General features: G+C 35.7%; 1 pseudogene; it reads right to left on the bottom strand.

The window, feature by feature from the left end:
• Positions 1–929: 929 nt before the first annotated feature.
• Positions 930–2629, bottom strand: LOC116631312 (annotated as a pseudogene).
• Positions 2630–20348: the final 17719 nt, after the last annotated feature.

The raw sequence follows: 20348 nt of genomic DNA, 5'->3' as shown, positions 1-20348 counted from the left end.
GCATTTTGGTACCTTCTCTCTGTTCCTCTCAATTCATACTTTTGCTTATCATACCATGACAAATTGTTGCCATTGTGTTTGCCTAAGATTCTGTCCCTCCATTCCAGCTTAACTGGTCTTTTCTACCTGGTTAGAGTACTTGTCTGTATCTTGTACCTTTGTATATCCAACTCAGTTTGACCTTCTTTTGGCTTCTGTTTTTCATGCCTTGATTAATTGAACCCATCAGTCATGCATAATGACCTCCTGGTTTTCCGGGGTCTTCTGAGCTTTGGCACAGGAGCCATGCCAGCTGAGACATATAAGTGCATGACTAGTCTGTCATTAATGTTAGACATTCCATAATAAGAGTTTAATAACTTTAGGTAAGCAACTGTTCCCTTCCAAAAAGTCAAATATCTCTAAACATGGTATTGAGAATCATCACCTTAATGCAGTTTCAGTTCCCCTTTTCATTTTTTCAAAAAATTTTTATTACACAAAGGTTGTCACATAAATGGATATTTCTCTACTTTGTACACAGTTAATCTTAAATGCTCCACAGAAAGGCTGCTTCTTAACTTTTCATCTGGTGATGGCAAGCACTCAAATCCTGATTTTAACAGAATAGTAGTACAAATGCCTCAGTGATTTAAGTTGAAAACAGTATTTTGGTACCTGGCTCTTGCATTCAGTTATCAGGAATGTACAAATGTCTTATTCAAAAATACAAAATAAATTGTCTGTAGGCATGGACAGTGACAGCAGTCAACCGTTATATGTTGTCAACTGAAACCAGTAACTGATGGTTGTAGTGATTTTCTTAAACATCAGCCAGCCTTTTCTTCAGTCATTTCCTTCAGCTGGCTTCTCTGAAGTTATTGTTGAGGAGCTCTGTCTTGAACTTCCTCTCCCAGTTCATGAATAATGGTAAAGCACTATTCTAGGAATCAGAACCTGCCGCCTCCCATACCACCTCCCATTCCACCCATTCCACCCATTCCTGGGTCCTTCCCTTCTTTAGGAATTTCAGTGACTACAGCTTCTGCTGTAGTTAACAGAGAGGCCAATCCAGCAGCATCCAGAAAGTTCTTACTACCTTAGTTGGATCAATGATTCCTTTTTCCACCATATTCACAAAATTTCCAAATATAGCATCATAACCAACTTCTGAAGAACTCTGCATAATTTTCTCAACTATCAGTGATCCTTCAACACCTGCATTCTTAGCAGTGGTCACTGCAGGAATTTTGAGTGTTCTCTTAATAATTTCTCTACTGATTGTTTGATCTTCATTAGCTGGAGTTACTGAATCTAAGGCTGGAACACACCGAAGCAGGGCACAACCCCCTCCCAGAACACTGCTTTCTTCAACAGCAGCTTGTGTAGCATTGCGTCTGTAACGCTTTTCATTCACTTCAACATCACTTGTCCCACCAAACTTCAGCACAACTACTCCATCTGAGAGTTTTCCAGAAGTTCATTCACTTTTCCTTTTCATATTCACTAGTTGTGATGTCTAACTGCTCAATGACTTCTTGAATATGTTTTTCAACTTGAGCCTTGTCACGTTTTCCTTGTAAGAGCATAGCATCATCTTTGGTCACAATGACCTCTCCAGCTTTTCCTGAGTCAGTGAGGCTGAACATCTTCAAGATTTAGAGTCAATTCTTCTTCTCCAAACATTGCACCACCAGTAGCAATAGCCATGTCTTTAAGCCTGTTCTTTCTATTGTCACCAAAAGCTGGAGCTTAGACTGCTGCAACCTAAAGATCAATTTTTAGCCTACTCAAAACAAGTGTACTCAGAGCTTCTCCATGAACATCTTCAGCAATTACAACCAAGGGCTCACAGTGAGCATTGGCAATTTCAAGAGCAGGTACAATGGACTGGACACTAGAAATTTTCTTTTCACTCAGTAGAATATAGGCATCTTGGAATTCACATTTCTGAACTTTTGATGTATTAATAAAGAGAAATATAACCTTGATTGAACTTCATGCCTTCAATAACTTCTAGTTCATCATTTAGTGTTTTTCCATCCTTTCCTGTGATGACACCCTTTCTTCCAAACTTTTTCATTGCATCAGTAAGGATTTTCCCAATTTCTTTGTCACCATTTGCAGAAATCTTAGCATCCTGAGCAATTTCTTCAGGGGTCATCATAGGTTTAGACTGCTTCTTAAGTTCAACTATTACAACATAAACATCGAACATCACACCTCTCCTGATTTCCACAGGATTAGCACCTTTGTAATCTTTTTGAAGCCTCTTGGCAATAGAGCATGCCAAGACAGAGGTAATGGTGCCATCCCCAGCCCGTTCATTTGTGTTATTGGCAACATCTTGAACAAGTTTGGTGCCAATACTTTTATATTTATCTTTTAAGTCCATTGACTTTGCAACAGTCACGCCATCTTTTGTTACTTTCCCAATTGGACTTTCCCAATTTTGTTCAATAATTGCTGTTCTTCCCTTTGGCCCTATAGTAACAGCTACAGCATCAGCTAAAAGGTGTACACCTTGAAACATTAAGGCTCGGGCATCTGCACCAAATTTTAGATCTTTGGCATAGGCCCGAGTGAGATGAGGAGCCAGTGCCCCGGACACTGGCCTAATTTGACGAAGGACTACAGGTAATCCAAACATTTCTGCAGGGTGGTGGTAGGGCATGCCAGTGACAAGGCAGATCTTTGGAGGCCAATGAGGGTTCAGTTCCATTTTTCAATTGAAAGCTAGCCAACTGTGCCTTCCTTCAGAAGTTGGCAGGTGGAAATAAAATTTTTATCAAGGGAGAAGTAAGAGAGGGTTCAGAGACTTGACTCTGTCCCTTCTCTGATACCTCCATATCCTTATTTATGAAATGAAGAAAATAATTTTTCCACATTGATTTTAAGAAGATTAATTGATGTAAAGTTAAACCATAGTTAATTATCTGTAAGTTGAATGGAATTGGATATTTGGAGTTAAGGTATGGCAATTCATATCATATCAATATTGTTTTCTTTGCTTTTGAAGCTTCTAACTGGACATGACAGGACTACTTTATTTACAATTTCTTTGCCAATCAGTATATCTTGCCATATTATGCCATGTAAATGGCAAATAAGTGGCATAAGCTAAATATAATGGAAGTGAGAACCTAGTTACTTTTCCTGAGAGTGTTAGGTCATGTGATAGACATTCCTGGTAAATAAAATAGAGATCATGTTCTTCCTGAAACTCATGTAATAGTGCTGATCTTGAAATAGTCCATGAAAACAATAGTTTGCTTATATAGCAAGTTACTTAATATAAGACAGTCTTACCTATAATATCTCATCCTAAAAATGACCATTTGAGATTAATATGATTTTATAAATGTGTAGACAAAGACTCAGTTTGGTTATAAATTTTGCCTAAAGTCACACTGTAAGTAGCAAAGTGAAAAGTAAAACCAAGATTTCCTTTGTTCAATTTCTCAGGTCTGTGGAATGTTTTTTCACAGGGCTGAGTAAAGAGTAGTCATAAGCATACATCGGTCACCTGTGAATTGGGGGGTGGTAATCCTAATCTGGGGACTGGGAAGACATGCTCAGTTGTGATATATGTTCAGAGACCAGCCTGCAAAATTTTTTTTAACTCCAGATCTGATTTAGCCAAATAGATTAAACTAATAGAAGGCTCACTATTTAATTCTCCTTCACTATTTTGCGTAGAGTAAATGTGTGATAGAACAATTCCCCATCACTGTTCTCAGATGATGCTAACAAAGAACACCTGTGTTTGGCTAGTGGACCAGAGTGTTACACTGCCAAAAAACAATGAGAGTCTTTTTCTTTTTTTTTTTTTTAAAGATTTTATTTATTTATTTGAGAGAGAGAGAGCATGACGGGGAAGGGTCAGAGGGAGAAGCAGACTTCCCGCCGAGCAGGGAGCCTGATGTGGGACTCGATCCTGGGACTCCAGGATCATGACCTGAGCTGAAGGCAGTCGCTTAACCAACTGAGCCACCCAGGCGCCCGAGAGTCTTTTTCTATTTTCAAGAAGGTTAATTTTCTTAGTTATAAAGAAGTTATTTCTTATTTATGAGTTTGCAGATAATAAATTAACTTTCCAGATTTTCTTTTTTACTTCAATGTTTTCCAAAAACTTTTGCTACAACTTATTTGCTAATGAGTGTTAATGGATGGCAAAAGCCAAATGAAAACAAATAAAAAAGGAACATTAGGGCGCCTGGGTGGCTCAGTCGTTAAGCGTCTGCCTTCGGCTCGGGTCATGATCCTGGGGTCCTGGGTTCGAGGCCCGCATCAGGCTCCCTGCTCTGCGGGAAGCCTGCTTCTCCCTCTCCCACTCCCCCGGCTTGTGTTCCCTCTCTCACTATCTCTCTCTGTGTCAAATAAATAAATTAAAAAAAAAAAAAAAAAAAGGAACATTAATACTAACAATTTAGGAACAGTTGATTACTTCCAAAACTTTTTGTCTTTGATGGACAAGTTAGCTTGTGGTTGTGATTTTATATTGCATATTAATAACAGTTGAAGTTCCTATTGTGAAAATTATTATTATTATTATTTTTTAAGATTATTTATTTATTTATTTGACAGAGAGAGAGATAGCTAGAGCAGGAACACAAGCAGGGGGAGTGGGAGAGGGAGAAGCAGGCTTCCTGCAGAGCAGGGAGCCCGATGTGGGACTCGATCCCAGGACCCTGGGATCATGACCTGAGCTGAAGGCAGATGCTTAACGACTGAGCCATCCAGGCGCCCGTGAAAATTATTTCTTGTTGTTACTAAATCTTTTTATCATCTCATAGCATTCTTCAAAGGATGTGATAGACCATAAAAAATAACAGTATTTCAGGAACTTTACCATCTCAGCCTTGGATCATTGTTTTTATGCATTAAAGTATAATCTTACAAAATTGTATCTCAGGGCAGTTAGTTGTTGTTTTACAGCTGGCTTTGAATGTCTTAAGGAAATGATTTAAGTTGCTTCTATTATTTATTGTTGCTGCATAACAAATAGCCCCCAAATTTAGTTGCATAAAACGAAAGTCATTTTATTACTGTAGGGGTTTTAAGGGATTTGGGGGAATGATCCAAGGGATGACATATGATCACAGGGTGACAGTAGCCTATAAATGCTTTATTGGGCTGTTCTGACAGGTTTGCATGTGGGCAGATCCCTCAAAGCAAGAGTCTGTCCAGAGGCTTCTGTGGGGGTTTACTTGTCTAGGAGATCTAGGTAATGTTGATCACCAGCATGGGAGAAGTCTTTGAGTCAGAAGGCTCTGAAGAACAGTGGCAACTTGGAGTCTTTGAACCACTGGCTTATTTTATCTGTGGCTGGCGGATGTTGGGTGAGGCTTCTCAGGATATGCAAAGCAAGCAGTCCTTAAATGGCCAAAAGTCTGCTTGTTTGAGCTATTTCTAAGACAATAGGATGTGTAAAAATTTGTGTTTGGCATTGGAGGGATTTTGAGCTAATAGGTCTCAGTCTGCAGTGAAGAATAAAAAACCTGGAGGCGAAATCACAGAGGCCTTCTTTTAAACTCATTTCCATAGCAATTATGCTTACAACTCTGTGAGTTGGGTCAGAGATTACATCAGAATATAGTGAGAATGGCTCAAGTCTTCTTGTTTTCTGAGGTCTTATCTGAGATAACTGGGGCTTGGGTGGTGAGAGATGGTTGGATGAGTCAACTGGAGCCTGACATCTGGAGCCTCAGTTATGGCTGTTTGCCCTATTTCTGGGTTCTTCTCTACATGATATGTTCTGGGACTGAAATGTCTAAGAAGGTGTCTTCACTGACATAACTGATGCTTGGATTTGGATGCTTAAAAAACTGAGGGCTAGCCAACCATCTCTCTCTCTGTCTCTCTCTCATTCTCTCATTTTGGATTTTTCACAGCATGGTGGCTTCAAGGTGTTGTGGTTTGGGACTATAGGTGAGATTTAGTGGGGTGGGGTCTAAAGTTGGCAGACAAGAAAGAATTTTTGAGATGTCTTTGGTGCAAAAATGTGGTTTTATTAAAGCACAGGGACAGGATCCGTGGGCAGAAAGAGCTGCTGCACTGGGGTTGTGAGGGGGTGGCTGATTATATACTTGGGAGTTGGGGGAGGTAAGGAAAAGGGAGGTTTCAAAAGGATTTTCATATGTTAAAGACTCACAGGATACTGGAAACCTTGCCATTGTCAAGTTAAGGTTGTTTTCTCCTCTAGCAAGGCATTAACATTAAGACAGTTGGGAGCTTCCTGGAGGATATCCCACATATCCCACCCAGGAGGGGGCTGGGGATGTTGCAGGGTGTCATTTTGTGCTTTGTCCTCAGCTAGCCTTCTGCTCCCGCATCAAAGGCAGTTTGGCTTCTTATAAGGTGGGGCTGGCATCTCCCACAGCAAACATTTCGAGAGATCTAGGTTTAAGCTACAGGATTTTTTTATGATGTTAACTTGGAAATAACACAGAGACACTTACACTGTCTTTGATAGTTCAAAAGCAAATTGTGGTGTTAGCCCATACTCAAGTAAACTTCAGCTTATATTTAAGGGAATGAATAGTCCATTGGGGATTAGGGGACCATATTTGGAGATTACTACCACAAAGATAAATTTCTTTTTATTACAATTAACATGTTTCTTTAAATTTAATACCTTGTTTTTCCTTTTAAAAAATTAGTTGGTTAATATATGATTTTCTAACTCTAATAATGTACATGGGAAAACAATTAATCTTTACTAAGACCCGCCTATTTTTCATGAGCTAGATTGAAAATTTAGTTTGATCTGAAATTGAATCAGGTATCAGCATATCAGCAGCATAAATGTATAGTTAAATAAATGTATAGTTAAGAAAAAATCTGAATATTCAAGTAGTTTTAATTAAGGGTTTTCTTAATTTTCACTTCTTTATTGTGCAATGACCACAGTTACCTTCAAACAGCAGGGAAAACATAATGTACTGTGTTAATAACCAGAATATCCTAAAGGTATCCCTATTTATATTGGAAATTGTGCTGTTGGCTGAATGAAAATAAAATAGGATTAGAGAAATTATGAATTCTTTAGAATGGAAATTATTTGGAATTGAGTATTGAATGTTCATATTGTATTTGGTATTATTCATTCACTTTAGATATATTTCCAATTACTTTCTCTTTTGGTTTTTGTATTTCTGTGAAAATTGTATTAAGTGCAAAACTATTAAATAGAAGAACATTTATATCAAGATTTATTAGAATTCCTAAAAATTGTCTTCTACCTTGATATGCATGGAAATTCTTACCACAGGCACATAAAAGGACATAATCAAGTGAACTATCACAAATTAGAAGTAAATCCAAATTAGTTATAGAAAAATGAAACAAGGGATGCCTGGGTGGCTCAGTCAGTTGAGTGTCTGCCTTCAGTTCGGGTCATGATCCCAGGACTGGGATCGAGTTCCATGTTGGGCTCCTTGCTCAGTGGAGAACCTGTTTCTCCCTCTGTCCACCACTTCTCCTGCTTGTGCTCTCTCTCTCTCTCTCTCTCACAAATAAATAAATGAAATCTTTAAAAAAAGAAAAAATTAAAAAAAAAAGAAGAAATGAGAGGGCACCTGGGTGACTTAGTCAGTTAAGTGCCTAATGAAGAGGAAAATCACCCAGAGCAGGCCTAAGCCACAGGCCCTAGAAGATGGAAAGTTACTAGCAATAGCAAGAGATAACTGGAAGCCCCACTGGGAGCAAGATATAACCAGCCCTTTCTGCTTCTGTAAACAGGCTTCCCACCATGAGCTTCCTGCGCTGCCCTAACCACTGCCCTAACCGATGTTCCTGCCTAAAGCAACCCCCCTCCCAATTTAAATCCATGCAGTCAGCACATCCCTTGGAACCTGACCCCCTTCACTGTCCTATAAAAGCTCCGTAACCTCACTGCCCTGGGCCCAGAATTTCGAGTGTGAGCTTGTCTGGGTCTACCGGTATAAAATAAACCCAAGTTTTCCTATTTCTCAGAGTGTCACATGGTTTCCCACCGGTCTGATTTTTATTTTCCACAGCACTACCTTTGGCTCAGATCATGATCCCAGGGTCCTGGGATTGAGTCCCGTGGGGCTCCCTGCTCAGCAGGGAGTCTGCTTCTCCCTCTGCCCCTCCTTCCACTCATTCTCTCAATCTCTCTCTCTCTCTCTCTCAGATAAATAAAATCTTAAAAAAAAAAAGAAAAATGGAACAAGAAATTTTGTGACCATTATGCTTAAATAAACAAACTCTAACCTGCTTTCTAGATATGTATACATCTATTTCCCATGTGTTATGTTGTACCATGAAAATATACTAGACTGTTTTTAAAACTAAAAAAAATAGCATTCAAAATAAAACAGGATATGCAATAGTGAGTGTTCAGGCACTTATGAAAAGATGTGGCATGACGTCTCAAAAAAAGAGTAGAATTTAGTTAAGAATTAATTTTACCTTGCAAAATGATCAATAATATTTTCTTCTTAACTATTCCCTTGCTGATTAAGGCAGTGTGACTAAGAATAATCTGCATGAGAAGTAGAATTTAATGTTGACTCCCAGAATAATGGGTGAAACCAAAAAAGACTCTATTCTGTCATATTTAGTTGTGTGGAGATATGCAGCTGAATCTAAAAATGTCAACCTTCATGAATGTATGTATTTAACAAGTTACTTATGACATGGATCTTGGCCAGGATTATCCAAGAGTGTGTGTGAGGGTGTGGATGTGTATGTATGGGTGCGTGTGTTGTCTCAGAAAACATAATGAACAAAATAAATATTGAAAAAAATAGAATGAAATCACCTGAGAAGAAGCTGTGATATGGGAGAAACTTAGAATGAATGATCAAGGTTTGAGTATATGCTTTACCATATCCATGTATTCTTGGATATTGTAACTCCAACTTTTTTTTTTAAGTTTGTATTTAAATTCTGGTTATTAACATACAGTGTAATATTAGTAATATTAGTTTCAGGTGTACAATATAGTGATTCATCACTTCCATACAACATCCATTGCTCATTACAAGTGTGCCCCTTAATCCCTATTACCTCTTTCACCTATCCCCCACCCCCACATTGCCTCTGGTTACTATTAGTTTATTCTCTGTAGTTAAATCTCTTTCTTCGTTTGTTTCTCTATTTTTTCCCCTTTGCCCGTTTGTTTCTTAAATTCCACATATGAGTGAAATATTTGTCTTTCTCTGACTTATTTTGCTTAGCATAATACTTTCTAGTTTCATCCATGTCATTGTAAATGCCGAGATTTCATTCTTTTTATGGCTGAGTAATATTCCATTGTATATATATACCACATCTTCTTTATCCATTCCATCAGTTGATGGACACTTGGGCTGTTTCCATAATTTGGGTATTGTGGATAATGCTGTTATAAACATTGGGGTGCATATGCTCCTTTGAATTAGAATTTTTGTATTCTTTAGGTAAAATACTCAGAACTCCCCCAACTTTTAGTTTCTCTATCTCTAAAATGGGGATAACAATCCATTACAGAGTTGTGATGAAGAGTCAATGAATAAGGAAAGAGAAAATTCTTTAAAAATTCTGAGCACTAATAAAAATTTTGGTAAGGAATTCAATTTAAACTTTCATCTACCATATAGAACAGTAAAGGTGTTTATACCAGAAACTGCTGAGAAACTGAGTTTGCATTAGTATGTTAACACGAGAAACATCGTGTATCAGTCAATTTTCTTGTTACTGAGAGTTTGTAATGCTGGTTTCTATTAGGAGAATACTATTTTATGGCTGAGGGAAAAGCCTTTATTTTCTATATGTATATAGCTGTTATCTTAATAAAGTTGTTACTGCATTGGGTTATTTGTATCAATTTTGGTTGCCTAGAATTTCCGTTATGTAAATATAGTCCCTACACAAAATACTTTGTTTGGTAGTTGCTTTCTCAATTTAAAAGTTTGTCTCACTTTAATACCCCTCCCCAAGCTTCAATTTTTTTTTTCTTTTATTAACTTCACACTTGCAGTTTGTTACTTATATAACCGCTGGGATTAGAATGACATATATGGGTGACTCAGCTGTTCTTTGGATCTGGACAAGAGATATTATCATTTAATTCCTAGAGACTAGGCAAATTTATTAAAGCTCAGTTTATGAAGTTACTTGGTAATACATCTCTGTAAAAAGACAATCCAGTAAGTTAATATTGAGCTCAAAGTCTGGAAAATTCTTTTCTGTTAGACAAAAGAGAAAGAAAAATCATGATGCAATTTGTTCATCCCAAGAGCAAGGAGATGCATTACCTTCTAAACCCATTTCCAGTGAATCTCTTATTGCTTTATTTTCTTATGGAATATGGATCAGCAAAAATGATCTGCACTCACTTCTAGATGAAGGAAGGTAAAATGAATAAGAATTAAAGAATTTTTTGAGAGAACTTTAGAAATCCAGTATTTTTCAGACTTATTTGAAACATCAGAAGGCTCTCCTCCAATGAAATCGTGTATTGGAGAGCTGGAAAATAGAGGTGCTCTATCAGTGCTTCTTGAACTTTAATGAAATCACCTGAGAGTCTTGTTAAAATGTTGACTGTGGTCTGGAGCAGGCCCAAGATCCTGCGTTTCCAACCAGCTCCCAGTGGTTGCTGCTGCTGCAGGTCCATGGACAACATGTGAGCAGCAGTAGTTGATTGGTTCTAAATTTAGCTGAACATTGTAAACATCAGGGGATCTTTAGAAATACTGATGCCACATCCCTTCCCTCTCCCACCTGGGATTTTGATTTAATTCATATGGATATATCCTGGGTATTAGGATTTTAAAAGCCCCCAGGGCTATTCTAATGTACAGCCAAGTTTGAGAACAACTGTTCTAGTAAAAAATGTGCATGTGAGTGTGTGTGTATGTGTGTTGGGAGAAATGTGTGTTACAGATCTTATTTATCCTTCCTGGTATCTCTCTCCTACACCGTGATAAAAATACACTTAAAATCAGACTGTTGCTAAAACTATTCAGAACTTTTTAATATAAATAAATACATTTAAAAATGTATTGTGAGTAGAATTCCTGTTCTGTATTTCATTTAATAATACACCATAGGTGAACAAACACAGAATAGCACCACCATTTTTAATGATTGTGAAATATGAATGTTCTGTGGTTTGTTTTACTAATCCTATAATATTAGACATTTAGGATAGTTTTTTAATATTAATGAGTATGGTGATGAATATTATTCATCAAATATTTTTGCACACAAATATTTTATTTCCTTATAGTAGAGTACCAAGGTTAGGGAGTAGAGGCAGTTCAACTTGGTGGGGAGGAGTATTTAAATCACACATTGTTTCAAATTGCCTGTGCATGGTGATAATAAAAGCAAACTGGCTTTTAGTCAGCTTTATTATTGTTATAAATTCTCTATACCCAATGCCCCGCCTTATTGCCAGCACCCTGGGCATACTGTTCCCACCACCGTGCCTTTGGAATGAGTTTGAAGCCAGTGCCTCATAATTCATTTTCACAATCACTGTGTGGAAAGATATGAGCTTTCCTAGGTTAGAGATATATATCTCTCTATTTTATGCAGAAGGTCATACGGTATCTCCAATAGCAAAATCTAAATATACATACAAGAATGTTTATTTCAAACATTATTAGTACATTTAATATCTGACAGTTTTGCAAAATTTCTATATATTTTTCTGCTAGAGAGACTAAATATTTGTTATGTCTGGTAACCATTTGAATTTCTTCTTTTGTGATTGGTTGCCTAGTTATGTCCTTTGACTGTTTTTCTAATTGTGTTTATATTTTCTTATTGATATGGAAAAACAAGTTAGCAAAGCTGTCATTTGTTTTCCATAAAATATAACTAATTTCTTCATTTGTTTTTGTCATTTTAATTTCTTTTTGTTTTTGAGGTGATTTCTTTCTTTCTTTTTTTTGGTGTGAAAGTTTACATTTTTATGTAGTTGGATTCATTGATCTTTTCCTTCTGGTTTCTTCAGAGGTCTTAAGGCCTCTCCCACACCAAGTATATGTAATTAGCCACCTAAGTTTTTATCCAGAATTTTTAATGTTAATATTTTCTTTTAGCTTTTTAATTGATCAGAAATAATTTTATTGATTAGCATTATATAGGGAAATAATTATTATTTTGTTCCCAAATGTTTAGTTGACAAAATAACCATTTACTGCTTTGTTCATCTATTACCCAATTACTTGATACTATACTTTATTATCTAACACATTAAAATATACTTATATATGTTCCTGAATTATCTGTTCTGTTTTCATCAATTTCTTGTACTAGTATTATGAGTTTCCATTATTTTAGCTTTAGAATACCCTTTAATATTTAGCAACAAAATTCTTTTTCAGATAATCTGTTTTCCTGTGATCATTTTTTCAGAAAAATGTGGAATACTTTATTCAGTTTAAATAATAGTGTTTTGTAACTTTTATTTATAATCACTACATTTATAAATTAATATATGTGGGCATTGGCAACTATATAGCAGAAGTCTTTCTATCCAGTAACTTTTTATACATTTCATTTATTTAAGAATTATTTTCTGATATTCAGGAGAATCAATTTTGTCTTTTTTATATTTATGCTTATGTATTCTTAATTTTATATATGTAAGATCGTATGTGTGTATATATGTGGATTTGATATGTGTGTGTGAGTGTGTGTGTGTGAGGTGTTGCTATCTAGTCTGTGATAGGCTTCTAAAAAACATCAGGAAACCAACCCCCCCTTTTTTTTCATTTTGCTAGAGCTATACTAATAGCCTAGTCCCAAACCCTATATAAGACAGAGAAAAATAAAAATCAAATGATTTTAAGAACAAAATATATGCATGCCACAGAGATGAGTAATTTGAAGTCCAAAGAGACTATCTTGCTTAAAATCATAAAGTTAGTTAAGTATCAAAACTAGGAATAGGGATGTTGGCTGACTCAGTTGGAAGAACATGCAACTCTTGATCTTGGGGGTTGTGAGTTTGAACCCCACATTGGATATAGAGATTACTTAAATAAGAAAAACTTAAAAAAAACAAACAAACTAGAAATAGAATTAAAGTCAATGGGCTAAACCATACTAACTGCAGAGAACTTGTAATCTAGTTTAGAATATAAAACGAACACAAATGAAAGATTCAGGCAAAAACCTAAGAAAGTGCATGGTGAAAGATAACCAGATATAATAGAAATTCGGCAGTATTGAACTTAGAAATGTGTATCAATATATTAGTTATCATTTACTAAGTAATTTTGTTTGTCCAGAGTTCATTATAATAGTAAGCAGAACCAGGAGGATGTGCTTGGTTAGTTCAGTTTTGTGACAGAGTGCCAAGGTCGATTTTTATCAACAAAGAAGTGAAACAGAACTGTCTAATAGTCCAGTTTAATGCACTCATTTTATTCAGCTATGCTTAGGAATACAAATAGAAACCTGCAGTTGATCTCCTGGAAACTCTTCCAGCTCAGCAATCTGTGAACAATATCAAAGGACCTTGAAACAAGTATTCAATAACTTTGTATTAAAAAAAGCTAATTTCACTGTATTTTTTTTAGTTTTTATTTCTCTGTGTGTACTCAGACACACATAGACCACTGCCGCCGCCCCCGTCACACACACCCACAAATCACACAGATTCAGGATCATTAAATATTTAGTTTTGTAACCTGCTTTTTCTTTTCATAACATTCATGTTTTTTCTTACTTTCTATATCTTTATACTTGGTTTTCATAGCTTTTTATTTATTTTCACCTTTTTTATATAGAATTATATAAAATTATTTAAAAAATTCTAGGATATTGATTTTACTTGTTTGGAAGACTTAAATTCTCATTTTTAGTACTAATAATTGTACTCAAAAATACAAATAAATTTTTATCCTAAAATAATGAATAGGAAGAGGGTCTACATTTTCCAGGTCCACATTTTCCCTCCATCAAAATCAACAAAACAGGTGGAAAAAATATATGAAACAACTATTTTTAGAAATTAAACTGAAGTCACAAAAGGAGGGAGGGAGAGAGGGAGGAAGGGAAGGAAGGAAGGAAGGAAGGAAGGAAAAGGAAACGAAAATCAACATAGGACTGTGATTCCTGAGGAAAGGAAAATAAGTGATTTAAGTCCCACATTCTTCTTAGGAAAGGAATCCCAAGAGGAACTTAGCTGGGTTGAGGGAATGGATATCAAAGTCTGGGGAGGCCAAGGTGGCTAAAATTTGGGTCAGAATAGTTGAGAGAGATACATGGAGAAAGAGCTCTAGAAATCCACAGAGGGTTCTTAGGTCTTTGGCTCTATACCAGTCTATGCAATGAATAGGGTGAAACTTGCATAGCCAGTGAAAAGTTTATGGGGAAGAAAAAGTTACCAGGGAATTATAAGTCCAATTTCCAGAGCTTACTCAGGGCTAGTTGCCTGTGTTTCTGTGAGTCAGAGTGAAGAGATCTCGAAGAAAACAGGAGACATGCAGTGGAGATTCCAGAAGTACCATCCCATAGTAGTGGGGCTAAAATAGCACTGTAGGAAAGACTATTTAAGACTCATCTCTTACATGAAAAAAAATCAAGATTTCAAAGGATTAAACTGATTCATAAGTAACTTAATTGCCTGCCAGAACAAACTCAAATACTCAATAAAACTACAGCAGTATGTAGCACTCAACAATGTAAAATTTAAAATGTTTGAAATCCATTAAAAATTAATATGTAAAGAAACAGGGATTTGTGTTCCATAACCAGTAGAAAAATCAGTTAATAGAAACAGAAATGACAGAGATGATAAACTTAGCAAAGACACTAAGTGAACTATTAAAATATGCTCAGTATGCTCAGAATTTATAGAAAAATATGAACCAAAAGGAAATTTTAAAAATGAAAACATTAAATTTATGAAATGTAAATTGTACTGGATTGGTTTAATAGCTGATCAAACATTGAAGAATTAAATGTAAGAACAATATAAGAATAAAATGTTAGTGAACTTGAAAAAATAGTAACAGAATTACACAAAATGAAGCACAGAGAAAAATAAAGACTCAGTGAACTGCGGGAGTATATCAAGCACTTTAATGTATGAATAATTAGAGTTCCAGGGAGAGAAGGTGCAGAAAAAAAAGTATTCGAAAAATAGTGGTTGAGGTTTTTCCAAATCTGGGAAAATTAGAAGCTCATAGATCCAAAAGTTTAATGAATCTGAAGCAGGATATTAACGAGGAAGACCACACCAAGCCCATCATTATCAAATTTCTGAAAACCTAGGAAACCTAGGAAAAACAGAAAATCTTAATAATACCTACATAGGTGCAAAAATAATCACCATAGATTTCTCATCAGAAACTGAGAGCCAAAGACAAAAGAGTGACAACTTTTTTTTTTTTTAAGATTTTATTTATTTGTTTGACAGAGACACAGAGAGAGAGGGGGAACACAAGCAGGGGGAGTGGGAGAGGGAGAAGCAGACTTCCCGCGGAGCAGGGAGCCTAATGCGGGGCTCGATCCCAGGACTCTGGGATCATGACCTGAGCTGAAAGCAGACACTTAACGACTGAGCCACCCAGGCGCCCAAGAGTGACAACTTTAAAATGCTGAATGGTAATAAAGGAAAATATGTCAATACCACATTCTATACCAGCAAAATTATCTTTCAAAAATTAAAGTGAAAATAAAGGTATTTTTTCAGGCAAAAAAAAAAAAAAAAGAGAGAAGAAAAATGATTTTAGACATAAGCCAAGAAATGAAAAGTATTGAAAATGGTAAATATGTGTAATTTTAAAAAAATTGTTTCATCCTTTAATTTTATTCAAAGGTGCTTGACCATTTTTTTAAAAGATTTATTTATTAGAGAGAGAGAGAGAGACAGAGACAGAGAGCAGGGGGAGGAGCAGAGGAAGAGGGAGAGAGAATCCTCAAGCCGACTCCCCACTGAGTGTGGAGCCTGATGTGGGCTCAATCCCAGGATCTTGAGATCAGGACCTGAGCTGAAACCAAGAGTCAGTTGGTCACTTAACCCCCTGAGCCACCCAGGTGCCCCCAAAGTTGTTTGCCCATTTAAAGCAAAAATGGAACGATACGGAGTTTCTAACATGTGCCAAAAAAAACAAAGGCACAAAAAATGGAAAGTGGGATATATACATTTCTTATACTATCAGTAAATTGGCATAACATAATTGGAAGTAGACTATGATCATTAAAAATGGATATTATAAACCCTAGAGAAATAAATGGGAAATAAAAGAGGCATAGCTACTAAGCCAATAAGTGTATATAACATGAAGTCATTAAAACTTCACAATTTAAAAAATCCAAGGAACAGAAAAAAGGAATAAATACCACTGAAACCATTAGGATGCAAAAACCAAGATGATAGATTTAAATCAATCATATCAATAATTACATTAAATGTAAATGATCTGAACACTCCCATTAAAAAACAGATTAACAAATTGGATTAAAAAGAAAAAGTGGGGCGCCTGGGTGGAATCCGTTGAGTGTCCTGCTCTTGGTTTTGGCTCGGGTAGTGATCTGAGGATCCTGAGATTGAGCCCCATGTGGGGTGCTGCAATCACTGTGGAGTCTGCTTAAGACTTTCTCTCCCTCTGCCCCTCCCCTCCATGCTCTTTCTCTCTCTCTCTGAAATAAATAAATAAATCTTAAAAAAAAAGAAAAAATGAACAATATGCTTTCTACAAAAAATAATAACACAAAGACACAAATAACTGAAAGAAAAAGTGGAGAATTATATGCCATAGAATTACTAGTCTTTATAAGAAAGCTAGCATGGCTATATTAATATCAGAAAAGTAGACATCAAAATGATGAATATTACCAGGAATAAAGATAATCATTTCATAATGATAAAGGGGTCAATCATCAAGAAGACATAACAGTCTAAAATATGTATGTATCTGATAGTACAACTTCAAAATACATTAAGCAAAAATTGACCTAAGTGAAAAGAAGAAATAGATAAATCCACAATTTTGATTGGAGATTTCAGTACTCCTCTCTTGATGTTCATAAGACAAGAAATTGAAAATTAATAAGCATAATAAAAAATTAAACATTACATTCAATTTAATTTGATTCAATTCACATATATACAGCATCCTTACCCAACAACTGCAGCATGTGCACAAAAAGATGACATTAAATCCAAAATAAATAAAAGCAAAGAAATAATGAAGGCAAAGCAGTCAATAGATCCTGAGGTGTTTTACAAAATTAGAACAGAAATACTAACTCGTTGAAGACACCTGAGGTTGTACATCCAGTAATACACTAGAAACTTACAGAGGCCAAAGATCTTAATCAAGAAAATTCTTTCAGGCAAGAACAATGTTATTTTTATCTCTCAATCTCTTACAACACCTGGGATGTGTTGTGTACATAGTGACAGCTCAATACTGTTAAATTGAGTAGTTTTGCATCATTATCTGTATTTTACTAATGCCATCTCTGAATCCATCAATTTTGGACACTGACTATTGGAACTTCTGTTTTAGGAATTAAAAAGCAAATAGTGTGTGCTATCAACACCAGTAAGCTTTCAGTAACCTTTAAAACTTCAAAATTAGAGTTTCTAGAAATGTCCCATCAGCTATATGTGTGCCAAAAATGATTTAAAATACACACAAGCAAAAAATCAACTATGTGATCATGAAAGCTCACCACTGAAGTTACCATGACTAATTCTCACCTTTATGGGAAGAGGACATAAGTGAAGGGTGGTTGGCAGGGAGTTAATCAATAGCTTCTTACCCATGATCTGAAAGGCAGCTATTTGAAATGGACTTGGTTCATTTATCTTCTGGTTGCAATTACTTCAGTGAAAAATAATTAATTATTTTGAGTGTTCTTTAAGTACAAGTTCATGTAGTTCTGCCATTGGGGAACATGGGGTGGTCAGATAGGGTTAGTAAATGGGAGAAGAGAGAGAGGCTTGAATTTGAGATCAAGTTTTTGGTAAATGATACTCGTTTTGCTGAGGAGTGACAAAGCTCATTTATGGTTCTTCAGTTTAATTTAATTCATTTCCTGAATTAAATTCTTCTCCAATTTTGAAACTAATTTTGCTCCTCCGTCATAGTTACATAGATCTCTGGTGTTTCCCTCAACATTCGCCGGACTTCTAATCTGTTCACTCTGTCTTCTTTTCTTTGTTTCTAGATTCTGAATTTCTTGAAGGCAGAGATCATGCTGTTCTGCTGCCTGCTATGTCCCCAGAGCTGCTTCCAGTGTCTGATACATAGTATGTGCTCATTAAATGTTGAATGAAGGAATGATTAGGATTAAACAATTTTAGTAGATTACCTAGGTGAGCTCCATCTTGGAGATCTTCTTTTCATCTTTAAATCTGGCTTTTGCCTTTGTTGGTCTATCTTTATGTTAGATTTTTTAATATATTTTGCAGGCCTAGAGTTGGGAGTATTAATAACAGTTATTCTGCTTTGCTGTATAAATCTTAAGCATACAAAAACTATTTTTTTCAAATGTCTACTTACTCTATAGCAATCACAAACAAGTAGTTATAATAATTAAATAGAATTTATAATACATACAATTTTTACATTTGAATTTTGTCTGTATTATAAATTACTGTCAAAGCTAGCTTTCTAGAACTTGAAACATCTTTTTCATATTCACAGCACTTGCACTGATAGAACAAAAACAATCTTGTATAAAGCAAACTCTTCAGGCAGTTATAATGTATTAAGCTCTTAGTAAGCTCATTTATAAATTCTTTGAAACAGGATTTTAAGCACAGATTTGCAAATCTCTGATTGTATTGAAGAAGAAATAATTTTTTGACAATCATGGAGTGATTAGCTTAAAAAAAGTCTTAATTATTTCAGGGGTTTTGCAACATTTTAAAATTTATTCTTAATGCTTCCATAGTAACACCCTGCATGAGTTTACACTAGATTCTTTTCAGGGTAGAAAAATCTTGGGAATAGAAAATATTCTGAGGCTGAGGAATATGAGAGTTTCACAGTGTTGGCTTTTTGATACATCTTAGTTTTTGAGTTTTTTACAGATTAAATGTCTGAGATCTCCCTGCTGCCATGGGTGCATGGGATATCTCTCTAGTTCTTGTACTCCACTTCTCAAAAGGGCAATGGGGGTGTTTGTGCAGTACATGGAATAAGTCCCCATACAGAAACACAAACTATCTTCTTGAAGATTTTTGCAGCTGATATTACAGATCTGCTTCATGAACTGTGTAATACATTCAAGAAGAGGCAGAGTTCTAGAGGGGAGGGGGGTGGGAGGATGGGTTAGCCTGGTGATGGGTATTGAGGAGGGCACGTTCTGCATGGAGCACTGGGTGTTATGCACAAACAATGAATCATGGAACACTATATCTAAAACTAATGATGTAATGTATGGGGATTAACATAACAATAAAAAAATTAAAAAAAAAAAGAGGCAGAGTAGACACCTAATTTTAATATATGCTTAGTGGCACGTCAAATATCAGATAGGGAGTTTACAGTAGACCTTGACTTCTGACATATTTATCTGTCATTTTTACCAGTCAAAATACTTAAAATGTTATTATTGTTGAGATTTCCCCTTACTCAAGGCTAGGATATGCATATCTCATAGAGACTATCTCATAGAGACTTCCAGAAGTGTAGCCTTACACCTTGCAACAGTCTTGACTTTAGAGAGCAAAATATTTCATATTTGTGGGTTTTTTGTTTTGTCTTTTAGTCATTAGCTGTCTTTTAGACCAGCTATAATATAACTAAGAACTCTAAAGTCAGACCTCAAAAAATACAACAGAAGAATAGAGCTAGAACCAAGAAATATGTTTAGGTCTTTGAAGCTAGTGCTGAATACACTTCGCTACTAGTTTCTGGATCTCTGGAATATACATGGAAGGAAGGATAATGTTAAATTCAGCCCACTGATTTCCCCAAGGCAGCATTTAAGTTTTCCCCCACTTTAATTAACATATACCTTCAGAGTCTCTAAATGCCCCCAAATTTTATTGAGAAATCTGGCAATAAAATTCAATAAAATTTTAATTATGAGGGAAGAAAACTAATTTTTATTAATACTATGTGCTGGATACTGTGTTAGACATTCAATTCAAATATATTGTTCCTTCTGATGTTTATAGCAACTATAATATAGGGGTGAATGCACCTTCTCAGGACAAGATGAGGCACACAGAGATTTGTAACTTTCCTCTACAGTTAATAACCTTAGAAAAGTATTTAGTCCTCTTTTATCTTGCTCCAAAAATTCATTTTTTCCTTATACAACTTTCCTTATATAAGCTCAGAAATTATGCAGAAGAGGTTGATAAACTCTTGCATCGTTTTACCAAGGATCATAAACAACTGCATTAAAGATTTAGGAAATTTCCTAAGCAGTAG

Source organism: Phoca vitulina, unplaced genomic scaffold, assembly GCF_004348235.1.
Source record: "Phoca vitulina isolate PV1807 unplaced genomic scaffold, GSC_HSeal_1.0 scaffold5, whole genome shotgun sequence".
NCBI lineage: Eukaryota > Metazoa > Chordata > Mammalia > Carnivora > Phocidae > Phoca > Phoca vitulina.
Note: the sequence above shows the minus strand (reverse complement) of the source record. Positions and strands in the feature narration are given on the sequence as shown.